The 13,144-nt window shown below is 38.0% G+C and overlaps 1 protein-coding gene across 1 annotated transcript in view; it reads right to left on the bottom strand.

Annotated features, from left to right (window-relative positions):
• Positions 1-12,603, bottom strand: part of si:dkey-192p21.6 (uncharacterized protein LOC565246 homolog) — a 342,161-nt gene extending 329,558 nt beyond the window's left edge. The window contains exon 1 of the mRNA XM_059946951.1: positions 12,532-12,603. The gene's annotated coding sequence lies outside the window, so the exon portion shown is untranslated. The remainder of the gene's footprint in view (positions 1-12,531) is intronic.
• Positions 12,604-13,144: the final 541 nt, after the last annotated feature.

Here is a 13,144-nt window from a genome sequence, read left to right as displayed (position 1 = left end):
CATTATTCAGTAACTACTGGAGTCTTGCCAATGTAAATGTAATTCTGAATTCCTTTAAGCTGTCTTAAGCTGGTGGCATTAGTAATGAGATGAATGGATCTTGGCATCGCTAACTTGCCAAGAATTCTTGCACTTGAATTATAACTTGTCAAGATAAAACTGTCAAAGGTGTAATATTTACCTCCTTGGGAACTACAAGTGCTTACAAAATAATCCAAATGCCTCACTAATAAAAACACCATGTGTATAATTTACATAATGAATGATTTAAATATTATACAAAAAGGAATATTCTATAAGTGTGATTGGTAATTTTGCTCACTGAATGATAAGTGGTTTGGCTTTCTAGAAAAGTTTATCATGAATGTGAATAAGATTTTGGTCCAAATGAATTCATTACATTAAGAGCTAATGGGAAATAGGAAACTATTCATTTTAATTATGATTTTAATGGAATAGAAAGTTGAACAATATTTAATAAAGTTTTACACAAGTTTCTTTTATAAAATAATGGTCAGTAGTTTGGAAACAATATAATAGCATGTATGATGGTATGGCTAAAAAAACATAGAGCATTGAGTAGGAATAAATGAGAATTATTTGGATTGGCAGAGTTTGAATTGTTAGGAACCCAAAAGGTCAATTTAATATATGCAGTTATTCACAATTTATATGAGTAACTTGAGGACACAAAAATAATGTTTGTTAAGTCTGTTGATGACACATAGTGGGAAAATAAGTTATAAAGAGGTCATACAGAGGCAGTTATGGGATATAGATAGGTAAAGTGAGTAGGCATTTATCTGGCAAATAGTGTATGGTTTGGCAAAATGCAAAACTGTTCATTTGAACAGGGAAGATAAATATCTAAATGGTGAGAGATGTTGAGTTCTGGGATGCATAAAGTGTCCTAGTGCAAATAATTCATTAATAGTTAATATACAAGTACATTATAAAAATATGACAGCTACCATGATGTTATTGTTATTACAATGGAATAGATTACAGAACAACAAGATTATGCTTGAGTTTATAAAGCACTGCTGAGATCACAACTGATACAGCGTTCAGTGAAGATGAATGCTTACACATGGGAATCAGTTCAGACAAGGCAGACTACAAAAATATATGGAATGAGCAGATAGTCTTATGTTTCTAATTCATCTATTTGCAAGTGTATCAATGACTTGGAGAGAAAGGGGGATGCAACGTGCTGACAAAAGGATTTAGACTGGTTACACATGTGTGCTAAAAGCTGGCAGATGTATAATATAGGAAAATGTGAAGCAATGTGTTTTACATCAATAAAAGAAAAATGGAATACTTAATGAACAATAAAGAAATATCCAATAGCAATTATCACAGTGTTCTGGTTAGTGTGATATGAAAATAAATATGAAGTATGTTAAGCAATTTAGAAAACAAATGGTACATTGCCTGTTCCATTGGGTCCATGGTGATGTACTTACACTTTTTTCTTTGTGTTCTGAAGTGAGTGATGAGGCCACAAACTCTACCACAGATGGCAGGACTGGTTTCTGTGTGTTCTTGATGCATGGGCTTGAGGCCAACTCAAATGCTCCTTCTCTACTTTAAGCAGTCCTATCCAGGGATGACCAACAGTCATTGGAGGGTGGTGCATTCTGGCGTATTTTCTACCTACTGTCTTGTAATCGCTTCCTGTGGCAGAGCTCAGAATAGAGTATCCATTTTGGGAGTATGGTGCAGGGCAAGCTCATGACGTGGCCCGTCCACTGAGAGTGATCTCATTGAAGCATGCAGAATTCTGAGAAGGACAATAAGGTAAGCGACTGAGAAGCCTTTTCCTCTGGCAAGGAGGTCTAGTCTGGGTTTAAGGGATTAGCTGTTTAGCACTGCAAAGAGGAGCAGCTTCTTCATTCTGAAGTTTGCCTGTCTCTGAAGTTCTCTTTAGAATCTTTTGAAATACATTCAAGCCTGAGAGTAATAGAGTTTTGGTCACCTGAGGAACCAGAATATATAGGGATATGGCAGGAAATTGTAATCAGCTGCAATAAAAAACAGAAAATGCTGCAAATACTCTGCAGGTCAAGCAGCATCTGTGGAAAGAGAAAAAGTAAGGTATCAAATCTGTGACCCTTTGTCAGACCTAGGAAAGAGGGGAAATGAGTTAGCTTTCAGAAGCAGGGAATGTAGGTATAAAAGGGGAGATGAAAGAGAATATTATATTGATAAGATGATCCCAAATTAGATAATTTAGCATTAAGCTTATTTGGCTGCGTATGTTAGTAGCAAGACTGTGGAATATACCCAGCAGGTTATATTATACTAATAGAAAAATAACAATAGAACCAAACTGTGACAGGCAGAGATGGCCAGTTCTGATACAGAAAGAAAGAAAATGTGAATTCAGGATCTGGTTTAAAATCATTGGCATATGTCGTGAAATTTGTTGTTTTGCAGCAGCTGTGCATTGCAGTACATTATAACAAAAACTATACAATACAATAAGTTTAAAAATATTTAATTAAATAAGTGGTGCAAAAAGAGGGAAAAGAAAAAAAAATGTGGTAGTGTTCATGGGTTCATTGTCCATTCAGAAATCTGATAGCAGAGAAGAAGCTTTTCCTGAAACAGAGTGTGTGTGTGGCTTCAGGCTCCTTCCTGTCCCTCCTCCTTGATGGTAGCAATGAGAAGAGGGCAAGTTTTGGGTGATGGGGATCTTTAATGACGGATGCCGCAGTTTTGAAGCATTGCCATTTGAAGGTGTCCTCGGTGGTGGGGAGGCTAGTGCCCATGATGAAGCTGGCTGAGTTTACACTTTCTGCAGTTTTTTCCAGTCCTGTGCAGTGATTCCTCCATACCAGATGGTGATGCAACCAGTGAGAATACTCTTCAACACCTACATCTATCGAAATTTGCAAATGTCTTTGGTGACATACCAGTTCTCCTCAAACTTCTAATGAAGTATAGCCACTGTCTTGACTCCTTTGTAATTGCATCAGTATGCTTGGCTCAGAATAGATCATCAGAATTTGACACCCTGGAGCTTGACACTGCTCTCCCTTTCCACTTCTGATCCCTCAATGATGACTTGTGTGTGTTTCCTCAACTTCCCTTTCCTGAAGCCTACAGTCAATTCCTTGGTCTTACTGACATTGAGTGCAAGGTTATTGCTGTGACACCACTCAACCAACTGATACGTCTCACTCCCGTAAACCTGCTCATCACCATCTTACGTTCTGCCAAAAATAGTTGTGTCATCAGCAAATTTATCATTGATGTTTGAGCTATGCCTAGCCACACAATCGTGGGTGTACAGAGAGGATAGAGCAATGGACTAAGCATGTGAAACCCGCTGGTTTCCTTGGCTGCGTAAGTCTAGGGAAGACACACTCCAGTCCCACCAAACTCATGTGATTGAGATGGTTCTCCCATCCCAAACCCCAGTTTGTGTGGATGCTGTGTAATCTGCTACCCTGTTACAACTCAGTGCCAAGAAATAACAGACAGCACACTGCATATGATTAAAGGAATTATATTTCTGAATCTTAACTTAACTAAAGGGTTAGTAAAAAAAGAAAGAATAACAAAAAGGGCCCATTAAATGTGCACAAGTTGGAGCTCAGCTCTTCCAAAGATAGTATTCACTGATCCTCAGTCAACTGCAGCACTTTGCTCCGTCCAATCACAGTCCCTTACCGGGGTGAATCCTACAACAAGTTCTCTCCAATGTCTTCCTGCTTCATCTCCTGCTGAACAAAGGACCCAGCTCACATTCCAAAGCAGCGGTTATCTCTAACTATAACCCAAACACAGCTCCTAGAGAAAGACCATTACGTTTAGCAGTGAAATCATTCCCAGGGTGTTACACATGCATCCCTGAGGTGTGCATGTGTTGATTGCCAGCAATGAGGAGACATTATTTCCAATCTTCACACACTGTGGTCTCCCAGTGAGAAAGTCAAGGAGCTAGCGAATTTAATTTTTAATGTAGGAAGCCGCAATGTGCCTGGAGACTACAAGGTGAGTTGGAATCTCATTAATTGATGGAGCAGGCTGAAGAAACCAAATGGCCTATGCCTACATCTATTTCATGTCTTCTTACATAACCTTTAAAATTTATGTGTCACCTTTCTTCAGTTGGTAGTATTGCTACCTTTAGAATAGAAGGTTCTGGCTCTAAGCCCAGAACCTGGACCTGAGCTTGCATTAAGGCACTGACAGAACCTCCATTCAGAAAATTACAGGCCCAAGGTCAAGGTCTAAACTTTTTGGAGCTGTGTACTTGCGAAATTATCCCATATATGTGTATGGACCCACTAGATTTTTTTTATTCACTTACAATTAAATTCATACAATGACCAATGCAGTAAAGGTTGCTCACTGTATGTAAAACAGCTCTAATATTTATTGTCATAAACAGATCACCTGCCCTTCAATATTATTCATTGTCCAGAAAGAAATCTTTACAGTTAATCCCCATCTTCAACAGCCAGCTTTCTGTTTTTGTTTAGTAGAATGTTGCATTGAACAGAATTTAAAACATTGATTTAACTCAGTTATCCAGCACCAGACAGCTTAAGCAAATAGCAGAGCCTTAGAATGTAAAGAAGTTTGAAATATTTGAGCAGCACTCACATGCTGGAGAAACTCAGCAAGTCAGGCAGCATCTATGGTGGGGATATAAACAGCTGACATTTTGGGCCAAGTAAAAGATTGCAATGTGTTGATGTTCATGTGGATAGAACCTACAGCAAGCAATTAGGAAGACAGAAGCATATTCCGTCTTGTGCTAAAGGCTTTGAGGACAAGAATAAAAGTTTCTTTCTCCACTTAAAAGGGGTCTTGGTGGCAAAGTAACTGAAAATATTTCAGTTGTGGTGTAGTCAATTTTGATAGCTTGTTTTCTGGTGGGTAATAATTTTTTTGTGGTGGGTGATGCAGAGCATGGCTTACACAGAGGATGTCTATCCTTTCTCACTATTCACAAAATGCAAGAGAAATAGGGAACTATAGACCAGCAAGACTGATATCAGTAACATGGTAACAGGCTACTTAGAAAATAATGGGATTGAGTGGAGTTAATATTCATTCATGAAAGGGAAGTCCTATTTGAAAGATCTATTGAGAGATATTTTTGAGTTTGCGAACAGCAGAAAAGACATGGGCAAGTCAGTCGATATGACATATGGGTCTTTTTCAGATTACAAGGCTGTACCACAATGGTCAATGCAGGGGCCAAGCTGTTCACAATCTATGTGAATGATTTATATTGGAGTCCTGATGAAGGGTCTCAGCACAAAACAGTGACTGTTTATTTTTCTGCATAGCTGCTGCCTGACCTGCTGAGTTCCTTCAGTATTTTGAGTGTGTTGCTCTAGGTTTCCAACATCTGCAGACTCACTTGTGTCAAAGATATTTTATCCAAGCTTGCTGATGATACAGCGCTAGGTGACAATGTGTGCTGTGAGGAACATGTGGGGATGCTTCAGAAGTTATAGACAGGCTGAGTGGAATATAATGTGGAATACAGGAGATCAGTAGGAAAAAAGAGAGCATTTTTCAGATGGTAAAAGATTATAAGTTCTGGTGTTCAAGAGGACACAAGAAGTTTGCTGCAAAAGGTTTTGAGTGCAAGAATGAACAGTTCTTGCTCAGCTAAAAGGAGTCCTGGTAACAATACAACTGGCAGACTGTGTAGAGAACTCTCATTTCCTACCTTATTACAGATATGCTTGTGATGGCAGGAATACCAGTTCTCACCAGAAAGGTGAAGTGTTAGGGCTCAGAGCAAAGTTCCAGCAAATGCACGTAGAAATAATTATCCTCAAAAGCAATTTACCAGGAATGTAAATTCCTATTTAGTAATATAAATGCTGCATTTTTGTTCATTTTTTTCTCTGTATATGTTCTTATAAAAGTTTCATATTCAGCAAAAGAAAAGCCAGCAATCTTGGAGCCAGATGGGTTTGTCAGAAAGTATCCAGAAGACCTGACCACTAAACTTCCTGTTTCAAATCTCACCAAAAATCGATTAATTGCTCATACATCTTAACTCAAAAATACTGTGTTTGTTGGGCTTAAAGTGGGAAAATAATCAAGTGATCTGTGAAGGAAGAAGAAGTAGGCAGGAAGAAAGACAAAATAGAAGAGCAGCTGTAATAATGAACACTGGAATAGGCCAGCCAGTCTCCTTCTGCTTCTAAATCGGAAGTAATTTAAAGAAACGCATTAGGACTACAAAGAACTGCAGTCTTCATAAATATGTCATGAGGACTACCAGACAAGAGGGAAAATTAAAGACTGCATTGCTAGAGACCTATAGGGGTGATTTTGAAAATCTGTATTTATTTGTAATCCTTTGGACTTGGGGGTCCCACAATGTCCAAAGTTGAATCGCCAATATCCTTGTGTTAATTTTCTACCATTCTGCTCCTTTCTTTACCTTTCTAGCAGTTCATAATTCCAACAATCTAATTCCCTTCCAAATGAAATCTAAATGACCTTCTGTCACATTCTGTATCAATAAGGACACTGTTGATCTGACCATTCCAGAATAAGATTTTTATTTGACAATAAAATTAGAAACAGCATGTAAAATGGTAGCATGACAGACAATGTTCTTGCCTAACAGCCTGATTTATAATATGCTTACAAACATAAAAAAATGATCAGAAGTATCAATCCAACCAATATTCTCCAAGTAACCTAGTCTGTCCCTCCTCAACTACTAATAATGTTAACCAGTGGCAAAACATGAAAGCAGAAATTAAGAAAGAAAAACTAAAGGCTTTGATGAGGTCCTGATATCTTAAGGTGATCAAACAAGCTCTTGGGGATAATAGTTACTGATGACAAATTACAAGTGAATTTAACTGAAGAACTATCTCCCACTCCTCCCCCACACACATACACCCCAAATCCTTATATGTCCACCATCTTCAAACACTTTAAGGAATTGTGATAAATCTCATCTGAAGCTTATTATATATGCCAGCTATTAAGAAATAATTCCTTTCCAGATTCTGGATTATATACATTTACCAGTGGTTGACATGGATCTACTATGATCATTCATCTCGAATACTATTTAGACTTTCTCTGCCTAATCCTTTCATGATGTTGGGAATTTCATTTGCAATTCATTCAAAATATAGGCTGGATGCTTCAATTTTATTTTATGTCTACAGAAGGCAGCAAAATGAAATGTCTCTACAATGGGACAGTTCTAATTTTAGTGTTACCGTTGCATTATGCTTATCTTAAGCATAAAAATATAGGGAAGCACTGCACTGCAGCATTGCTCTGATGAAGTTGCTGAGAGAATGGGATATTAAGTCCCTTCTACTCTCATACATTGACATAAAAGATCTGATGTCACCAGAGAGAAGAGGGTAAGAAGATTTACTGTGGGATCACATCAACATTTATCTGTCACTTAACATTACTGAAACAAAATATTTTGTCACTATCCCATTGCTATTTCTGGGAGGCTGCTGTGTACTTCTAACATTACAACAATGATCATATTTTCAAATTATTTTAATGGTCCTAAAGCAGTTTGGGACTCCTTTGAAAAGATAGAAAAGACACCACATGAATAAATTTTCTCCTTGATTGCTTTTACCTGTAATCATTTTTGCACAGAAATAAATTAAAGGGAAATTAATGCAGCACACCAAGGTGATTTGCCAAGTTTTGTGTGCATGTTCTAAATTTGAACTGGTATACCATAGATAAGTGAAAGAAATAATAAACAAACTTGCTTTTTATTTACCTTTTGTATCCCAACAGCCAATAAACTAATAATTAAATGCTTAATAAGTAGATAATTTAACCAAATGTTGTACTTGAGGCCACAAATGGGAAATGATCAATTGACCTAATCAATGGAGGAAAATTTCAAGGAAAATCTTCTACTTTTCAAGTGATGCCACGAGCAGTTATTTCTAGTCAAAACACCTAGACCTTCAACAACTGCTGGGCAAGGGATTGCTCGAAGGGCCAGAAGGGCTTATTCTGCACAGTAACTCAATAAATTAATAAATCAAACTCATGGGTATTTAGGAACCGGCTGCCAAATGTGGAATTCATTACTGGGATCTATTCTAAATATCTTGGTGAATTATAATATGAATAAATTTCATGGATACAACATTTGTATTCTAGAATGGTTTTGCAATAAAAACCTCACAGTTTAAAATTAACGCAGTGGCTGTGAAGCACCTTTAAATAAGCAACATATATCCATATACAACCTGCAAGTCTGCACTTCTCAGTACAAGGCTGAAGTGCCTTGCCAAGATTATGTACTTGGATGTTTTGACGAGGGCAGTAATCCAAGGTTATCTTCATTCAGAGGAAGAATCAACATCACAGATATATGTTGACATGTTAGAACAAACTGAGCCAAATAACAAGACAATGCAGCAAGTGATAAAATCATTGATCAAAAAAATAAGTTAGAAGGACATGGAAAATAAATCAGCCATGATCAATGATGGAGCAGACTCAGTGGGCTGAATGGCATAACTCTGCTCCTATGCCCTATGGCCTTAAAAGGTAGAATTCCTGAGATTTAGGAAAGACATTCTGAAAAGTTTTGAACAAATAATATTTTTCATGCTATCTTTCCACAAAGAAAAACAAAATAAATGCTTTGGACTGAAGATCTTGTATCAGAACAGGGAAAGAGACTAAAACAAGTTGCCGAGTGGATGTGGTTAGTATGGATAGAACAAAAGGTTTTATCTCTGATAGGGTGGGAACAGGATTGTTGCACTGATAAGAGGCTGATGGAGCCATATGTGAGGATGAATTAATGAGGGCAGTTGGAGAGGGTGCAAACAAAGTGACACATAAAAATAATGAAATGCAAGCATGATGCAGGAAGCCACAGATAGAACACTAAAGTGGACACAGGATGGAGAATTAAAGTGACTGGCAACTGGAAATTCAGAATTTGGTTTCTCCCACATTAGCTCCAAACCCAATACACTAGATTGGAAAGAATGCAAGTTAATCACTGTTTCATCTAGAATGGCTGTTTGGGTCCCTGGATGATCAGAAAGGATGAGCTAAAAGAGTAAGTATACATCTCCTGCCATTGCATGGGAATGGGTAACTTGTGCAAGAACAAAAGAAGGAATGCAAAATGGCTCCCCCTCCCACCCTTTATTCCATTTTCTACTGTCCTCGCTTAACAGATTACTTCTTCAGCCCTTTGTATTCCCTATCTATCACTTTGTAGCTTCTCACATTATTCCTTCCCCCCCCCCCCCCACCAACCCCCCTTCCTTTCCCCTCACCTGGATTCACCTAATGCAGATCAAGCACCTCCCCCTATCCTTCCATTTTATTCTGGCTTCTTCCCGGCTCCTTTCTAGACATGATGAAGAGTCTCAGCCCAAAACAAAGACTGGTGTGTGTGTGTGTGTGTGTGTGTGTGTGTGTGTGTGTGTGTGTGTGTGTGTGTGTGTGTGTGTGTGTGTGTGTGTGTGTGTGTGTGTGTGTGTGTGTGTGTGTGTGTGTGTGTGTGTGTGTGTGTGCAGATTTCAAGCATCTGCAGTCTCTCATGCCACTAATGGCCAAGCAGGATGTTACAAACAAAACTGTAATCATTGTCAGTTGATATATAGTATTGGTCAAAGGAGACATTTTGCCCCAAATAATCATAGAACTTACTACTTTGCTTTTTTTCATAGCACCAGGAGATGGCTAACATCATCTGAACAACTTCTAGGATGTCAGTAAAGGTCTATCCAACACATGCCTTCTGTTCTGCATCAGCCTTTACAGTCACATTCTGGCATGGGGCTTGAACCTACTCTGCTTCAGGTATGAGAATAGGCTTCACTTAACCAAAATGTGCTTAACAAATAGAGAAGATTCTTTGATGCCTATTTTGGGATTCCCCAGGAAAGTAAACCATATTTTGTTCTTGTGTGTTCCTTGTAGCGCTGCCACAAGAAAGCAGTATCTATCATCAAGGACCTCGCCATTCAAGCCATGTTCTCTTTTCACTACTACCACTGACCAAGTGATACTGCAGCCGTAAGTCCACACACCAGGTTCAGGAGCAGTTATTACCCTCCTTCAACCATCAGGTTCCTGAATCAGAGTGGATAACTTCACTCACAACTCAATGTACAGACTCACTTACAATGACTCTGAAACTCATGTTCCCAGTATTATTTAGTATTTTTTAATTTGCACAGTATGTCTTCTTTTGCACCTTGGTTCTTTGCAGTCTTTATGCATAGTTTTTTTCATAAATAATATCGTATTTCTTTATTTTCCTGTAAACGCCTGCAAGAAAATGAATCTCAATGTAGTATGTGTAACATTTATTTTTGATGATAAATTATACTTCGGCTTTGACATGAAGAACCACTTGCAACAGTTTTTGAAAGGTTTGTGTGTGAGCAAATGCAGAACTATTGTCAGATTAGCTAGCTTCTAACACCACCTGCTGGCAAAAGTGGAGAATTTATCAATACAAATTACTTTCCATTTTTAGTATTTATCCCAAGCAGGGAATGAGAGAGGAAGAAGCAGATGTGCAGTCTTCCTTTAGGTTCCAACTAATAATGATCCAGGATAAATTAGCAGTCTGATTGTAACAGAGTGAAACAATACAGGCAGCACGGTAAATCAAATTCCTCTGAAACAGAAGTAATTTACATTTTAAAAAATCCTTCAAACATATGCAGTTAAATATAATTTCCAAAATCATTACTTGATTTATCACATCTGATGCTTTTTCTTGCATTATAATATTGGATACATATGCTTTCTAAAATCTTTCTAACATATCCTTTATCCTTTATCCTTTTTCATTAGGCCCTGCCAACATTGAGGAACGAGTGTGTATTTAGAGCGTCTCTCTCCAATTATCTGTTTAATTGTCTGCCCTGAAGACCAAAAGGGAACCTTTTCAATGTTGAACACCATATCAACTGAAATTCAAAAATTTCACAAAAATGGCAACAAAGCAAGTTCAGAGGGAAGGTGACTGATAGTTCAAAAATTATTTTTTCAAACTAAGGGCACTCAGTTATCCCAGAAGATCTCAGTGACAGCCAATCATTTTTTAAAAGGCATTTGTTGACTATTCGGTGATCAGAATACATTACAAATAAGGGTAGGCTACACTGTTACTTCTCTTTCAATTTTGGAAAAAAGTCAACATAATAAAAAAGTAGCTTTTTCTGTTGACAATTTTTCCAACATTCCTATACCATTCTCTTAATATTGCGTCTTTCACCTGGAAACATCGTTTAGTGCTTCACATGGCCGATATCTGTTTGATACACAATAAGTTTTTCCTACAGGCAAAGAGGTGATTGCCCTGCGCCAACAATACCCTTTGAAGAGCTGTGAGATGAATGGAGACCTATGAAAGCTTTCCATTCTGCAACAAAATTTGCCAAGTTACATATCCTTTCATCAGCCCATAAGACAATTGCAAACATTAAGCATGGCATTTGTCTTCTAAGTATTTGAGCCAACCAGGAGAAGCAAAATCATGACGAACAACCCCAACTAATCACGCTTGAAGACCTCGCATAGGGAATCAGGATTGATGTTACACACAATCTTCCTATCCTCCACTCACTGCAACTTGCTAGAAATACACTCCTATCAAACTCAAGTGGTTCTCTTTGAGCTAGAATTTGCCACTTTAATAGACTACTGCAAATTTGAATGAATATAAATTACAATTTCCATTCCCTCTAACTCATGAGTATTGATACTACTGTGTCAACCAATTTAATTGATGTAGGGTGTGTGAAAGTACAGGTCACCTTCAACCTACAGAACTGTGCAAAAGCCTTAGGCACATGTACATAGCTAGGGTGCCTAAAAATGGTGCAGAGGACCACAGTCATTTTATGCATTGCACTGTACCGCTACCACAAAAAGAAACAGACCTCATGACATATGTGAGAGATGATAAACATGATTTTGATATGGGGCTCTATTATGGACTGAGAGTCAAAGGGGGCAAGCAGAGGGAATCATGGTTGGGAAAAGAGGAAGGGAGGGGGAGGAGTAGGAGCACCAGAGAGACATTCAATAAAGATCAATAAACCAATTGTTTGGAATCAAATTACCTCGCCTGAAGTCGCAGGGCTGGGTGTGTCTGCACCCACACCAACCCCTGTCCCTGGCACTCCTTCTCTGACACCTGTCCCACAGCCCTCCCTTGACGTTTCACCCTTGCCCTTCCTAACATCCCTTTGCTCCCGCCAGAATTATAAACTCAGTCTCTGCTCCACGTTGGCAAACACAGTACTGTGCAAAAGCCTTAGGCACCCTAGTTTTTTATATATATGCCTAAGACTTTTGCACAGTACTGTAAACTACAGAAATTTCAATTATCATGTGCAACCTATTGTAAATATAGAAAGATCAATGGAAATAATGTAGCACAAGTGTGTAAAGTTTGCTGTACATAGTCTGCACTGCCCATAATCTCTGCCCTGACTGTTGATTGTTAGAGGGATAAATGATGTGATAGTCAAATGTGTTGGCCAACCTTATTACCTTATAACAGTAATCCGACAGGTAGAGGATGCTGACGTTATGTTGGCTCAAGGTATTATGCAGAGTAACCAGTGCTTGATCGATCTTCAGATCTGTAGGCAATGGAAAATAAAAGAATAGAAAATAATCATGTCTCTTTTTGTTGGTTATCCCACTTCCTTCCAGCTCTTCAATGAGTTTGAAGCTCATTTCATTCCTAACCATGAACTCCTACACTTTGCAAAATGCTACATTCAAGGATATGGAGCTGAAAATTAAACGTATTCTTTTGTTCATATGAGCCAAAATTATTTAACTCTAATTTCCTTGTAAGCAACACATCATAATGATATGCAAACCAATAATAACTCACTGTGTTGTTCATACTTTTCAGTATCACCACTTAACATCAATACTTTCCTTATTTAACTGTTCCCCACCTGACCCTACAGTACTCAAGTCATCTATCACATTTGCTCATAAATTATATAACTAATATTTTAAAGTAATAATTAAAACTATTAATAAAAAGTAATTAAATAGTTGTCAGGAGAACATGAAAGGAGATATATCTCATCAAAATATATACTCTCTGAGGCGGAAGTACACAGGTGTTTCCAATGAGTGGACAGTC

Source organism: Hypanus sabinus, chromosome 21 (genome assembly GCF_030144855.1).
Source record: "Hypanus sabinus isolate sHypSab1 chromosome 21, sHypSab1.hap1, whole genome shotgun sequence".
Lineage (NCBI taxonomy): Eukaryota > Metazoa > Chordata > Chondrichthyes > Myliobatiformes > Dasyatidae > Hypanus > Hypanus sabinus.
The sequence above is the reverse complement of the archived record's forward strand: the minus strand, read 5'-3'. Positions and strand labels throughout refer to the sequence as shown.